General features: G+C 36.7%; 1 protein-coding gene across 2 annotated transcripts in view; it reads right to left on the reverse strand.

Annotated features, from left to right (window-relative positions):
* amrt (amaretto) overlaps positions 1 to 13,411 on the reverse strand; it is a 49,580-nt gene that overhangs the window by 26,889 nt on the left and 9,280 nt on the right. The window lies entirely within an intron of this gene.

Here is a 13,411-nt window from a genome sequence, read left to right on the forward strand (position 1 = left end):
GGAAGGTAACTGCTGTGGCCTTAATTAACTTACAGCCTAAACATTTGCCTACCGAGCTTGATAGCTGCAGTCGCTTAAGTGCGGCCAGTATCCAGTATTCGGGAGATAGTAGGTTCGAACCCCACTGTCGGCAGCCCTGAAAATGGTTTTCCGTGGTTTCCCATTTTCACACCAGGCAAATGCTGGGGCTGTACCTTAATTAAGGCCACGGCCGCTTCCTACCCACTCCTAGCCCTTCCCTGTCCCATCATCGCAATAAGACCTATCTGTGTCGGTGCGACGTAAAGCAACTAGAAAAAAAAAAAAAAAAAAAAAAAAAAAAAAAAAAAAAAAAAAAAAAAAAAAAAAAAACAAACCCACATTCGCCTGGTGTGAAAATGGGAAAGGTTTTTGTTTTAAGACAAAGTACAGCTAGGTAATCATTCCCTCTGAATAAATTAAGGAATTTTGAAATTAATTACAAAAAAAGTGCCATTCCACTATTCCAGCAATTAAGCTCAATCAAATTAAGATGAACAATTACTAGTAATGAAGTTAGACATAATGAATAAGGAAATTCTAGGTGTAAGGCTCATTTCTAAAGATAATAGGCAACTTGATATATTTGGAGTGTACAGATCGGGAAAGGGTAGCACTGATGCGGATTCGGAATTATTTGATAGGAGAGTCAGCTATGTGAGAAACGACATGGAAAGAAATGTGATTGTGGCGGGAGATCTGAATTTGCCAGATGTCAATTGGGAAGGAAATGCGAACGACAGGAAGCATGACCAAAAAATGGCAAATAAGTTAATATGGGAAGGACAGCTGATTCAGAAAGTGATGGAACCTACCAGAGGGAAAAATATCCTGGATGTGGTGCTGATAAAACCAGATGAGCTCTATAGGGAAACCGAAGTAATAGATGGTATTAGTGATCATGAAGCTGTTTTTGTGGTAGTTAAAAATAAATGCGATAGAAAGGAACGTCTTAAAAAAGTAGGACTATTAGGCAGTACCATATGGCTGAGCAGGCATGAGGCAGTTTCTAAAAAGTAACTGTGATCGGTGGAAAACGGTAAATAAAAATGTAAACAGACTCTGGGATGGGTTTAAAGAAATTGTTGAGGAATGCGAAAGCAGGTTTGTACCTTTAAGCGTGGTAAGGAATGGTAAAGACCCACCTTATTATAATAGAGAAATAAAGAGACTAAGAAGGAGGTGCAGACTGGAAAGAAAGAGAGTTAGAAATGGCTGTGGAAGTAAGGAGAAATTGAAGGAACTTACTAGAAAATTGAATCTAGCAAAGAAGGCAGCTAAAGATAACATGATGGCAAACATAATTGGCAGTCATACAAATTTTAGTGAAAAATGGAAGGGTATGTATAGGTATTTTAAGGCAGAAACAGTTTTCAAGAAGGACATTCCAGGAATAATTAATGAACAGGGGGAGTGTGTATGTGAGGATCTTCAAAAGGCAGAAGTATTCAGTCAGCAGTATGTAAAGATTGTTGGTTACAAGGATAATGTCGACATAGAGGAGGAGACTAAGGCCAAAGAAGTAATAAAATTTACATACGATAACAATGACATTTACAGTAAGATGCAAAAGTTGAAAACTAGAAAAGCGGCTGGAATTGATCAGATTTCTGGGGATATACTAAAGACAATGGGTTGGGATATAGTACCATATCTGAAGTACTTATTTGATTATTGTTTGGTCAGAGGAGCTATACCAGATGAATGGAGAGTTGCTATTGTAGCCCCTGTGTATAAAGGAAAGGGTGACAGACATAAAGCTGAAAATTACAAGCCAGTAAGTTTGACATGCATTGTATGTAAGCTTTGGGAAGGCATTCTTTCTGATTATATTAGACATGTTTCTGAAATTAATAACTGGTTCGATAGAAGGCAGTTCGGTTTTAGGAAAGGTTATTCCACTGAAGCTCAACTTGTAGGATTCCAGCAAGATATAGCAGATATCTTGCATTCTGGAGGTCAAATGGACTGTATCGCGATTGACCTGTCTAAAGCATTTGATAGGGTGGATCATGGGAGACTACTGGCAAAAATGAGTGCAATTGGACTAGACAAAAAGTGACCGAATGGGTTGCTATATTTCTAGAAAATAGATCTCAGAGAATTAGCGTAGATGAAGCTTTATCTGACCCTGTAATAATTAAGAGGGGAATTCTTCAAGGCAGTATTATCGGACTTTTATGTTTTCTTATATAAATGATATATGTAAAGGAGTGGAATTGGAGGTAAGGCTTTTTGCGGATGATGTTATTCTCTATAGAGTGATAAATAAGTTACAAGATTGTGAGCAGCTACAACGTGACCTCGAAAATGTTGTGAGATGGACAACAGGCAATGGTATGTTGATAAACGGGGTTAAAAGTCAGGTTGTGAGTTTCACAAATAGGAAAAGTCCTCTCAGTTTTAATTACTGTGTTGATGGGGTGAAAGTTCCTTTTGGGGATCATTGTTTGTATCTGGGTGTTAATATACGGAAAGATCTTCATTGGGGTAATCACATAAATGGGATTGTAAATAAAGGGTACAGATCTCTGCACATGGTTATGAGGGTGTTTAGGGGTTGTAGTAAGGATGTAAAGGAGAGGGCATATAAGTCTCTGGTAAGACCCCAACTAGAGTATGGTTCCAGTGTATGGGACCCTCACCAGGATTACCTGATTCAAGAACTGGAAATATCCAAAGAAAAGCAGCTCAATTTGTTCTGGGTGATTTCCGACAAAAGAGTAGCGTTACAAAAATGTTGCAAAGTTTGGGTTGGGAAGAATTGAGAGAAAGAAGAAGAGCTGCTCGACTACGTGGTATGTTCCGAGCTGTCAACGGAGAGATGGCGTGGAATGACATTAGTAGACGAATAAGTTTGAGTGGCGTTTATAAGATCACAATATGAAGATGAAGTTGGAATTCAAGAGGACAAACTGGGGCAAATATTCATTTATAGGTACGGGAGTTAGGGATTGGAATAACTTACCAAGGGAGACGTTCAATAAATTTCCAATTTCTTTGAAATCATTTAGGAAAAGGCTAGGAAAGCAACAGATAGGGAATCTGCCACCTGGGCGACTGCCCTAAATGCAGATCAGCAATTCATTCATCTGCATTACACTCTGCAGGTGACTGTCACTGGCACTAGAGTAGAACGCAGCCCGGAAGGCGGTTTCATTGCACAGAGAGAGACAGAAGTACGAGGGGCGGTGATGCCAATGTGGCTACTCATAACAGTATGTATGTGTAAAAATTTTTTCATCCAGTTATATCTTGAATTCCAAAGCGATGGCCTATATTTTTCGTGGGCTTAAACGTTTCCTAAAAGTCCAAATTAATTTTTAACATCAAACCCCGCGAAAGTGTTGAGGAAAATTGTTGAGATATTAAAGAAGATAAATGGAAGTTGAGAGAAATGAAGGCGAAGTGCAGAGAACATAACAGCATGAATGTGTAAACATTTTTTCATCCAGTTATATCTTGAATTCCAAAGCGATGACCTATATTTTTTGTGGGCTTAAACGTTTTCTAAAAGTCCAAATTAATTTTTAACATCAAACCCCGCGAAAGTGTTGAGGAAAATTTTCGAGATATTAAGGAAGGTAAATGGATGGTCCAGTTTCAATGCCGTAGGATATTCGCTGTTTTTATACATATCAAATATTGTTGTACGCAGAACATTTTTAATGAAATCATCGAGGACCGTCACTGGCTTCTTCCTCTAAGGGTTCTTCTCTGGCGAACTGAACACCGCATTATTTTTATTTCCGAAGCTTGTTTTATCCTCTATACTGTTTGCAGGCCGATACCACACGCGAGTGTTGTCTTCTTTTGAAGCGTGGCAACATGGCGTTCCTCACCTTCTCCGCCTATGAACGCCTGCTGCTGCATGCTTACCAAATACAAATACACTTTAAATACTATTTTCCTCGCCTGTCGACGGAATACTTGTCTTTTTGGTTTTCCTGGATCTATCGTACACACGCAAATAGTTCCCTAAATTCGTTGATTATGATATTTACAAATAAAACTCAAAACATTCACTCGTGACCCGCACAAACAGGCACCTCTTACTGAAATGATCCTATTGGCTCAGCGGAAAACACGTCACACTACAAAGCGTGCGAATGTTACTGCGCAACCCTCTTCAAACTGCCTTCCGGGCTGCGTTCTACTCTAGTGTCTGCTCGAAATGCTAACACTATCTGTATACCGTGCTTGGAACGAATATAAATGTTTCTGGTACATGAATCCTTTCCAGAGGGATAACCACAACACACAGTCTCATGTCGTAACAAAAACCGCAAAATGGCATTTGCGGCACTTACGTCGTTTTCCATTTTGACTTATCAATTATTGTTAAAACCATGGGTCCCAAAAGTAACCTGCGATTTTAAAGGTGATTTGCGAGCTGGAACCAGCCGCGCTTTCAGACATGAGTGGTTGAAGGATTATTCTACACAGCTATGCTGTTCTCGTGAACTGATGGACGCTCTGTGCCGAACGTGTGTTCTGTTTAATTTTACAAGTTATAGATCTCATTGTAAAACCGTATTGGATTTCAGAATAAGAAGTTATTATATTAATAAAAACCACCTTTCCAATACACAATAGTCCTTTATATTTAGGATAAAACCATTTAATAACAAGTAGGACATGTTTCGCTTAATCTTAGTCAGCATCATCAGCTATAGATAACATAATCCATGGTGGGTCAGGGCCCTGATCCTGGTATATATAACGAAAAAACTTCTAATATACATTGATAAAATACGAAATTTTAAAATTTAAAATAATCAATAAGATTATATTATGTCTATTAAAACAAATATTGATCATTAAAATTGCTTAAAATGTAAGTTGAATGAATGACATGAAATGTTACTATAGTATGTAGTGATTAAATGTTCATATAAATCAATGACCATAATAATCTTCGCTCAATTGCAGTAGACTGTTTATGATTAAAAACAGTTATTCATATAAGGGTGAGCTCTTGTAATGAACTATGATGATGTTTTTAAAATAAACATGATGAGGAATGTTAAAATCACATATATTGGTTGAAAAACGAACTGCACTGATGATAAAACGTTGTCTGGATCGGCGTAAATAACCTTATGGGACTTCCTCGTGTTGTGTTTCAAACATTATTATATTTTGTGTAGTAGTGATAATATTGGGCTTCAATTGGAGAACTACTCATCTTCTAGGTGAAATAATATAAATCGGGTGCATCCTGTAAAAAAAAGAAAAAGGATGAATAGTATGTTTGTCAGTTCCTGGAATTTAAAGGCTGTACTACTGTAAGGAAATAATAACAGAAGACGCTTACCCGTGTATTGATTGAGGGGAGATTAGTCCCTTGGTTGTTTACTGAGGTTTGATGGTCACTGACTTGCTGCTACGTGTGTTGTATGAATGCAAACGTCGAGACGGGGAAGATAGCGGGAAGGGGAAGGGAGGCGAGATGTTACGCGAGTTGTCGGCCAATGGAGGGGATGCAGTGCTAGGAGGCATTGTAGGTGTGGCTACTGTTGCTGTTGTTACTACAGGGGGATTGAAAGCATGTTTATAATAAAAAATCTTCATGAAATTTTTAGCATTGATTCCTAAGTTAGCAATTAGATTGAGGATTTGCTCAATTATGGGACTATTAATGTCCGAGACATCATTTAAATTATTTTTATTAAAGTACTGGTCCAAGGAAATGTAAGCGTTTTCATACCCGGTCATTAGACTGCTTTTATTTACGTATTTGAGTATTTGCATATCTTGATCAATAGTACTGAAATTATGCCCCGTGTCCCTCATATGAATACTCATGGCGGAATGCTTTTTGTGTTTCAAGGCATTATAATGTTCTAAATACCTTATTCTAAAGCTACGGGCAGTTTGCCCTATATAAGAAAAATTGCACTGTGTGCATCTGAGTCCATATATTCCCGAGTTTGAGAATCTGTCGTAAATTGTATTAACGGAGTTGGAATTGAAAAAAAATATTACGGTTTGTGTTGCGGGTCCGGTATGCAATGTTAATATTGTGCTTTTTTAATGGTTTAGTGACATTGTGAATAGCGGGGTTGGTGAAAGTAAAAATAGCGAAATTTGTTTTTTTGTTTTTTTCGGGAACTAATGTAGTTGTACTCTTTGATCTAATTTTACCTATGATTCTGGTGATCATATAAGGTTTAAAACCATTCATCATGGCTAATTCTTTGATGAAACGTAGTTCTTTTTCTCGATTAGCATTAGAAAGAAAGGCCCTGTGAATCAAGCTGTAAAATGTAGCCTGTTTATGGGAGTGGGGGTGCAAGGATTCACTGTTATGGTGTTATAGGCTCCGTGCGCTGATGGAAGAAATGCACCGCTGCGCTGCGAGTGGCGAACATTGTAAGTTAATGCGTTTCACCGCGCACATATCCGCTGTCGTCTCACCGCGTGCTGCCATGGCCGGTTAAATAATAACAGTGGGATTTCAGAGTGTTTCATGCAACAACAATTGGCCACGTTATTCCAAACTTGCAGAAAGTGGTCAGGTAATAAATTTACAAGAAAAACAGTTAGCACGAAATAGCAACAGAGCAATAACTGCAAATGTGATAAGAAAGAAACATTGGTTCACTAGATACCCTATCATTACACGATAGAGACAACGTAGTAATGTATGTATTAGTAGTGGTGATAGCGAGATTAGTGTTCATATACACATTCAACAATGCTGTCTTCAGAAAAATATCCTTGGTCTATTTCTAATACAATATCATGTTGGTGTAGGTTTAATGCTGCTAGGGAGGTGATTAATTTTAAATTTAAATTTTAATTAATTTTAAACATAACCATGTTTTCTAAGCAAGGCCTTGGTAACAGTCGTTATTATTTCATGAAGGCGAATAATTTTTTCCATGAAATGTAAGCATATTTCAGCTGTTGTTTATGCAGTTTGCTCAGAACATGTCACCTCGCGTACTGATCGACCGTGTGAATGGTCTCGACCTCACATCTAAGACACAGGGAAAGAGAACTACAACAGGGGGAAGAGAGTAGACGAACTTTTTCTGAAAAGAAAAAAAAAAAAAGTTCAGGCTTGATGTTGGACCTATTGAAATTCCTGATATTGAAACCGCATGTACATTATAAAAAATGATGCATGAGAAAAAAGTTCAAAATCACTTAAAGTTGCCATTAAGTGATTATTTATACTGTGTGTCTGTATTCATAATATGATCAAGTCCACCTATGTAATACAGCATAACGGTTGGTGCTACTAGTTGCCTTCCTCGGGGGCCGGGGCTTGAATCCCGACAATGCCAGAAACTTAAGATTGGCATGAGGGTTGGTATGTGGTTAAAACGGTGCATGCAGCTCTTGCCATTAGGGGTGTGCTTGAAAAGAAATGAGATGAGATGAGGACATGAATTTACGGATATAAAGTACGGTATTTCTGTGAGCTATTGATATTGCTCAATCGAGGCCTATTTGTGTAATTTTATTTGTCTACTGCTTTTACAAATCCATTTCGTTAGGTTGCAACGGAATACTATAAAGTTTCACAATTTGGTCTATAGTACAGTACGGTATAGGCCTATTTATTATTATTATTATTATTATTATTATTATTATTATTATTATTATTATATTATTATTACTCTACTAGCTATAATTAAGACTGTGGCAAAACAATACAATATGATGTGTGCTCTAAAATGATGGCTTACTGCAGCTTGCTTTGCAAATATAATATTAATATAATAATTTGTTTCTAATTGTTAACCTATTTGTAAATTGGTTAAAATACACATTGTAAAGAGTTATTTTGTATTAATTAAAATGTATAAATCCCGAATTACTTCTTGCGATTTACGGCTATGATCCACTGTCTTTTCAAATGCATTTCATGAGGTCGTAAAGAAAACCTTTTTATTTCACAGTATCTATTAATGCAGCCAACAACAAGCACATAGTTCTGCCCGAACATTATGGCATTAAAAATATTCATCTGAAGACAGCATTGTAAAATGATTCTTCTTCTTATGATTCTCCTTTTAAATTTATTTATTGGGTAACGCTTTCGCGTTTTACCCCGCCACTAGTCGTTTTATCGAGTAAAGCGAAAGCTATGAAGGATTATGATATAATAATTGTAAAAGGGGAGAAGATAAGAAATTAGCTGAAAAAAACATACGTAGATATCATATACTGCGTCAAAAACAAAACAAAACTTGGGTAGAGAATGTACAGGGACACAACGTTCTACTCTTCACGCCAGTGTGATCCATCAGGGCAGCTATCTACATCACAAACATGACCGGATCAACACATACGGAATGTGGTCTTAGATTCTAATAATGGCTTTAGGCAAAATCATAGAAAGGAATTCAGTGATAGAGGGCCGCTGTAAAAAGATTGAATGTATGTAAACATCACACATATTCCAGCTTCTTACGGTTAGCTGTTAATGAAAGTGCCCCTAAGTAGTTCTCATAATGTCCACCTACAGCAGCACATTCCTATACGCACGGAGTCTATAGGAGCGGCAGATGGTTTGCTGTAAATTTGGTAAATGAACTTATCTTTATCTCTAGTCAAAGTTAAGTCTAAAAAGTTTAAGGAGTTGTTGACCTCGTCCTCTTTAGTAAACTGAATACTGTGGTTAAGGTTGTTAAGGAGCCTGAGTACGTTGTCACTGTTATTCAATTGTTTATCTATGATCGCGAACGTTATCGTCCACAAATCTTAGCCAGAGATTTACGCCGTTAATTTGATTAATTATTAATTTGGTTTCCATATCATCCATAAAGATGTTGGCAAGAATGCCGGAAATTGGGTCACCCATTGCTAAGCTATTTTATTATTGAATGTGAAATAGTTATTGTTAAGTACGAATTTCAATAAATTAATAAAATCATCTATTTCGTATCTGCTTAGACTGTTATGTTTCATAAGGTTAGATTTTACAATGTTAATTGTGTCATTTACGGGTATGTTCGAATATATGTTAGTGATATCATATGATACCATAACATGATTATCTGTTAGCTTGAATGTGGACAATTTGTTGCAGAAGTCGACAGAATTCTTTATGTAGGCTTTATTATTGAATTTATAATGCTTGTATAGGAAACGGTGCAAAAATTTTGAAACGTTATATGTGGGACTATTTCTACAACTTATAATGGGGCGCATTGGTATCCCTTATTTATGTATTTTTGGTAGAGCTCTAGCTGTGGGTAACTTAGGGTTCATTATGGTAAGTTTCTGTTGTTCGTACTCTTGTAAAAGAAAAGAAGACTTTAACAGGTTATCAAGATCTCGTTGGATTTTTAATGTGGGATCTTTTTTCACTATATTATAAGTTTCAGCGGAAAAGAAATCTTCCGTTTTGCTAATGTATTCTTCTTTATTCATTAGAACCGTTGTGGGACATTTGTCCGCTTTTGTGACTATGATATTGTTATATTTGATTTTACTCTTGATTCCGGTTATCAGTTTGTTAAAGTTTGATATTGACTTGGATTTCAATTCTTCAACTAAAGAGGAGAGGTTCTTCTTTACTTCGTATTTAACGTCATTTCGATGTTCGATAGGGAGTTTTAAATACTAGATTCAGCCTCGGCAATACTGGTAATGAGGTAATCAGACTTATTGGGGTTGAGCCAGTTAAATTTCATGCCTTTATTCAAGAGGTCCATTTCGCTACTTGTGAATGTGGTATCAGATAGATTCACAGTGGAGGGAGTATTGTTTAACTGGGGCGTTCACCTAGGAGATCAGTAGTTCTCCAATTGAAGCCCAATATTATCACTACTACACAAAATATAATAATGTTTGAAACACAACACGAGGAAGTCCCATAAGGTTATTTACGCCGATCCAGACAACGTTTTATCATCAGTGCAGTTCGTTTTTCAACCAATATATGTGATTTTAGCATTCCTCATCATGTTTATTTTAAAAACAACATCATAGTTCATTACAAGAGCTCACCCTTATGTGAATAACTGTTTTTAATCATAAACAGTCTACTGCAATTAAGCGAAGTTTATTATGGTCATTGATTTATACGAACATTTAATCACTACATACTACAGTAACATTTCATGTCATTCATTCCACTTACATTTTAAGCAATTTTAACGATCAATATTTGTTTTAATAGACATAATATAATCTTACTGATTATTTTTAAATTGTTAAAATTTCGTATTTTATCATTGTATATTAGACGTTTTTTCGTTATATATACCAGGATCAGGGCCCTGACCCACGATGGATTATGTTATCTATAACTGATGATGCTCACTAAGATTGAGCGAAACATGTCCTACTTGTAATTAAATGGTTTTATCCTAAATATAAAGGACTATTGTGTATTGGAAAGGTGGTTTTAATAATATAATAGCTTCTTGTTCTGTTTAAGCCGAGTGTTAAAAGAGGTCTTCAAGGTTCATTCATTACGAAACTTTTCACAAAATAAAGAACTTCAATGCCAGTGCCAAAGATCATATAAAATCAAATTGGCATAGAGAATCATCAGAAAAAGGCGAAAAACTTTGTAAACATCTATGAAGGAAGGCAACTCACGGTAGCTGATCAAATCAATAGTAGTCTCCACCATCATATTGAACAAAATAGAAATAACCTGGAACCAATTTTGTCAACTATAATTTTCTGTGGCAGCCATGATATCTCACTTCAAGAGAAAATGTCAGGCAGCAGAATTTTCTATGATTTATTGGAATTCCGCCTGGAGGCGGGAGATGCTCTACTACAAGAAAACCTCTCAAATTCTGCAAAAAAAATGCCAAGTACACTTCTCATCGAATTCATAATGAAATGACAAGATTCTGTGAACAGGAATTACGAGAGATACCGGTTACGGAAGCAAATTCATGCAATGCATTCTCTGTTATTGCTGACGAGACAGCTGACATATCTGGAACCGAGCAGCTGTCTATTGGAATTCGGTTTGTCAAGAACACATCTAGTGATGATTTGAAAGTATGTGAAGAATTCCTTGGGTTTCTGTCTTGGGAAGAAATGAATGCCAAGCCAATCGCAAATTCAATTTTGAATATTTTAACAAGCTCTGGTCTGGATTTAACGAAACTATGTGGTCAAGGATATGACGGTTATGCTACCGTGGCAGGACGTGAAGGTGGAGTTGGAAAATTAATACAAGATAGGTATCAAAAGGCTATTTTCTGTCACCATGCTAGTCATAAACTTAACCTGTTAATAAACAACCTCAATGAACTCTCTGTTGTGAATAATGCGGCAGGTACCATCAAGGAAATAATTAACTTTTTTCATGAAAGTCCACTCCGAAGAAAGCAGATCAGAAACTTACCTCTTTTCTGTGAAACAAGATGGTCCTCAAAGAACAAAAGCATTAGGCTCTTTTCAGAAAATGTTTCCAGTATCATGGAGGCTCTCAAAAATATTTCTAACTGGCGAAGTTTCAATTCCAAGACTCACCAACATGCACATTACCTTCACTGTTCAGCATCAAACTCAGCCTTTATTGTTGCATTGCATGTAATAGCAAAATAAAGTGGCATTTTAGAACCCGTAACAAACACTCTTCAAGCGGAAGGACTGGAGCTCTTCAAAGAGAACGTATCTTGTTGCTACTGGACCTTTTTATAAAACAACGACCAGACGCAATTACCCACATTCAAAAAATAACGGTACATGCTGAGGACGCAGATTCTAATAGTAGATTTGAAATAATACTTCCTCGCATCATCGTCAAGCAGCGTCACAGGGTGAACCACAATGAAACTAGGGCTGAAGACTATTACAGAGTTTCAATCTACATTCCCTACATGGACTCACTGATACTGTCTTTAGAATTGCGTATTGCAGAAGAACAAAACAAGACCATACTGATGTTGTATTCTCTCCATTCTTGTGTTATGAAGACATTATGAAAGGAAGATATTTTGCATTCCATGAAAGTTGTTTCTAATATGTACAAAATAGACAGGTTAATGGTGGACGCAGAGTTGTGGTATGACGTGTGGCAATCCAGGACTTTAAACCAGATATGAATTACCTGGAACTTTTAGAACAAAGTAAGGATTTTTACTCAAGCGTAGGTGTTGTTTTAGACATTTGTATTTCCCTGCCCGCAACAACGTGCACAGCGGAGAAGAGTTTCAGCACGCTTCGTAGGGTGAAATTTTGGCTTAGATCAACAATGACAAATAATCTACTTAGTGGGCTTCACATGCTGTCTTTGCATCATGGAAGAGTGGCAGATGACAAACAGAAGGTTATTAAAAACATTCTCACACGATTTTCTAGAGAAGCTCCTACAAGAATGCGACTTCTCTAACCGATTCCGATGTTTAAAAAAAAAAAAGGAGCAATTTAAACAATTAATCAGGTTTAAGCATGGTTTATTTCTATTTATATAAAAATAATGGATAATATTTGTCAAGTGATAGATATGTTTTGATTGAATGAATGCTATTTGCTTTACGTCACAGCGACACAGGTGGGTGTTATGGCGACGATGGGATAGGAAAGGCCTAGGAAGTGGAAGGAAGCGACCGTGGCCTTAATTAAGGTACAGCCCCGGCATTTACCTGGTGTGAAAATGAGAAACCACGGAAAACCATCTTCAGGGCTGCCGACAGTGGGGCTCGAATCCACTATCTCCTGATTACTGGATACTGGCCGCACTTAAGCGACTGCAGCTATCGAGCTCGGTATTGAATGAATGTGTATGCTGGAAATCGTATTATGAAACTAAGGCTTCATACTCATAACGCTGCTAAATCAGTATAGATTTTTTGATTCGTACTTTTTTCCTTCTCATTTAAAGTACACAGGACATTTGCGTAGCCAGTGCTTTCTACCACTGCCGTGATACTAAGTGTGTGAGGAAATAAAATGAACATTACAAAGTTTGTCACTCCGTACAAGTGTTTCATTATTCTAACAAGTGCACATGGTGATCCACTGTAATGGTGAGTACAAAACTAAATTTTTTAAAAAACATTTGGGAACCTCATTTTTAAGTAACTGATATTGAGTGTGCTATTCGAATAATTAGCCAGGATGAGTTTTAAGAGATATTTCACAGTTTAATTTAACATAGTGACTTGGAGTTATCCCAAAATATATCCATTTGTTTAGAAAATCTGTCAACTTGCTTAACATTACCATCTTAAGAATTATTTAATTTCTTATTTTCGGAAATACGATATGATCATTATATTATTTGTAACCATTTTAAGAACTGAACCTTTTAATAATGAATCACAGAAGAGGAAAATAAAATTTTGTGGTCAAAATCAATGAAACTCCGGCCATAAAGTAGTAACCTAAATGGTTTCAGAGCAGCGAAGTGCTGCATTTAATGAAGCAAGTAAGAAATGCAACTACAATGGGTGTGGGTGGG

This window comes from Anabrus simplex, chromosome 1 (genome assembly GCF_040414725.1).
Source record: "Anabrus simplex isolate iqAnaSimp1 chromosome 1, ASM4041472v1, whole genome shotgun sequence".
Lineage (NCBI taxonomy): Eukaryota > Metazoa > Arthropoda > Insecta > Orthoptera > Tettigoniidae > Anabrus > Anabrus simplex.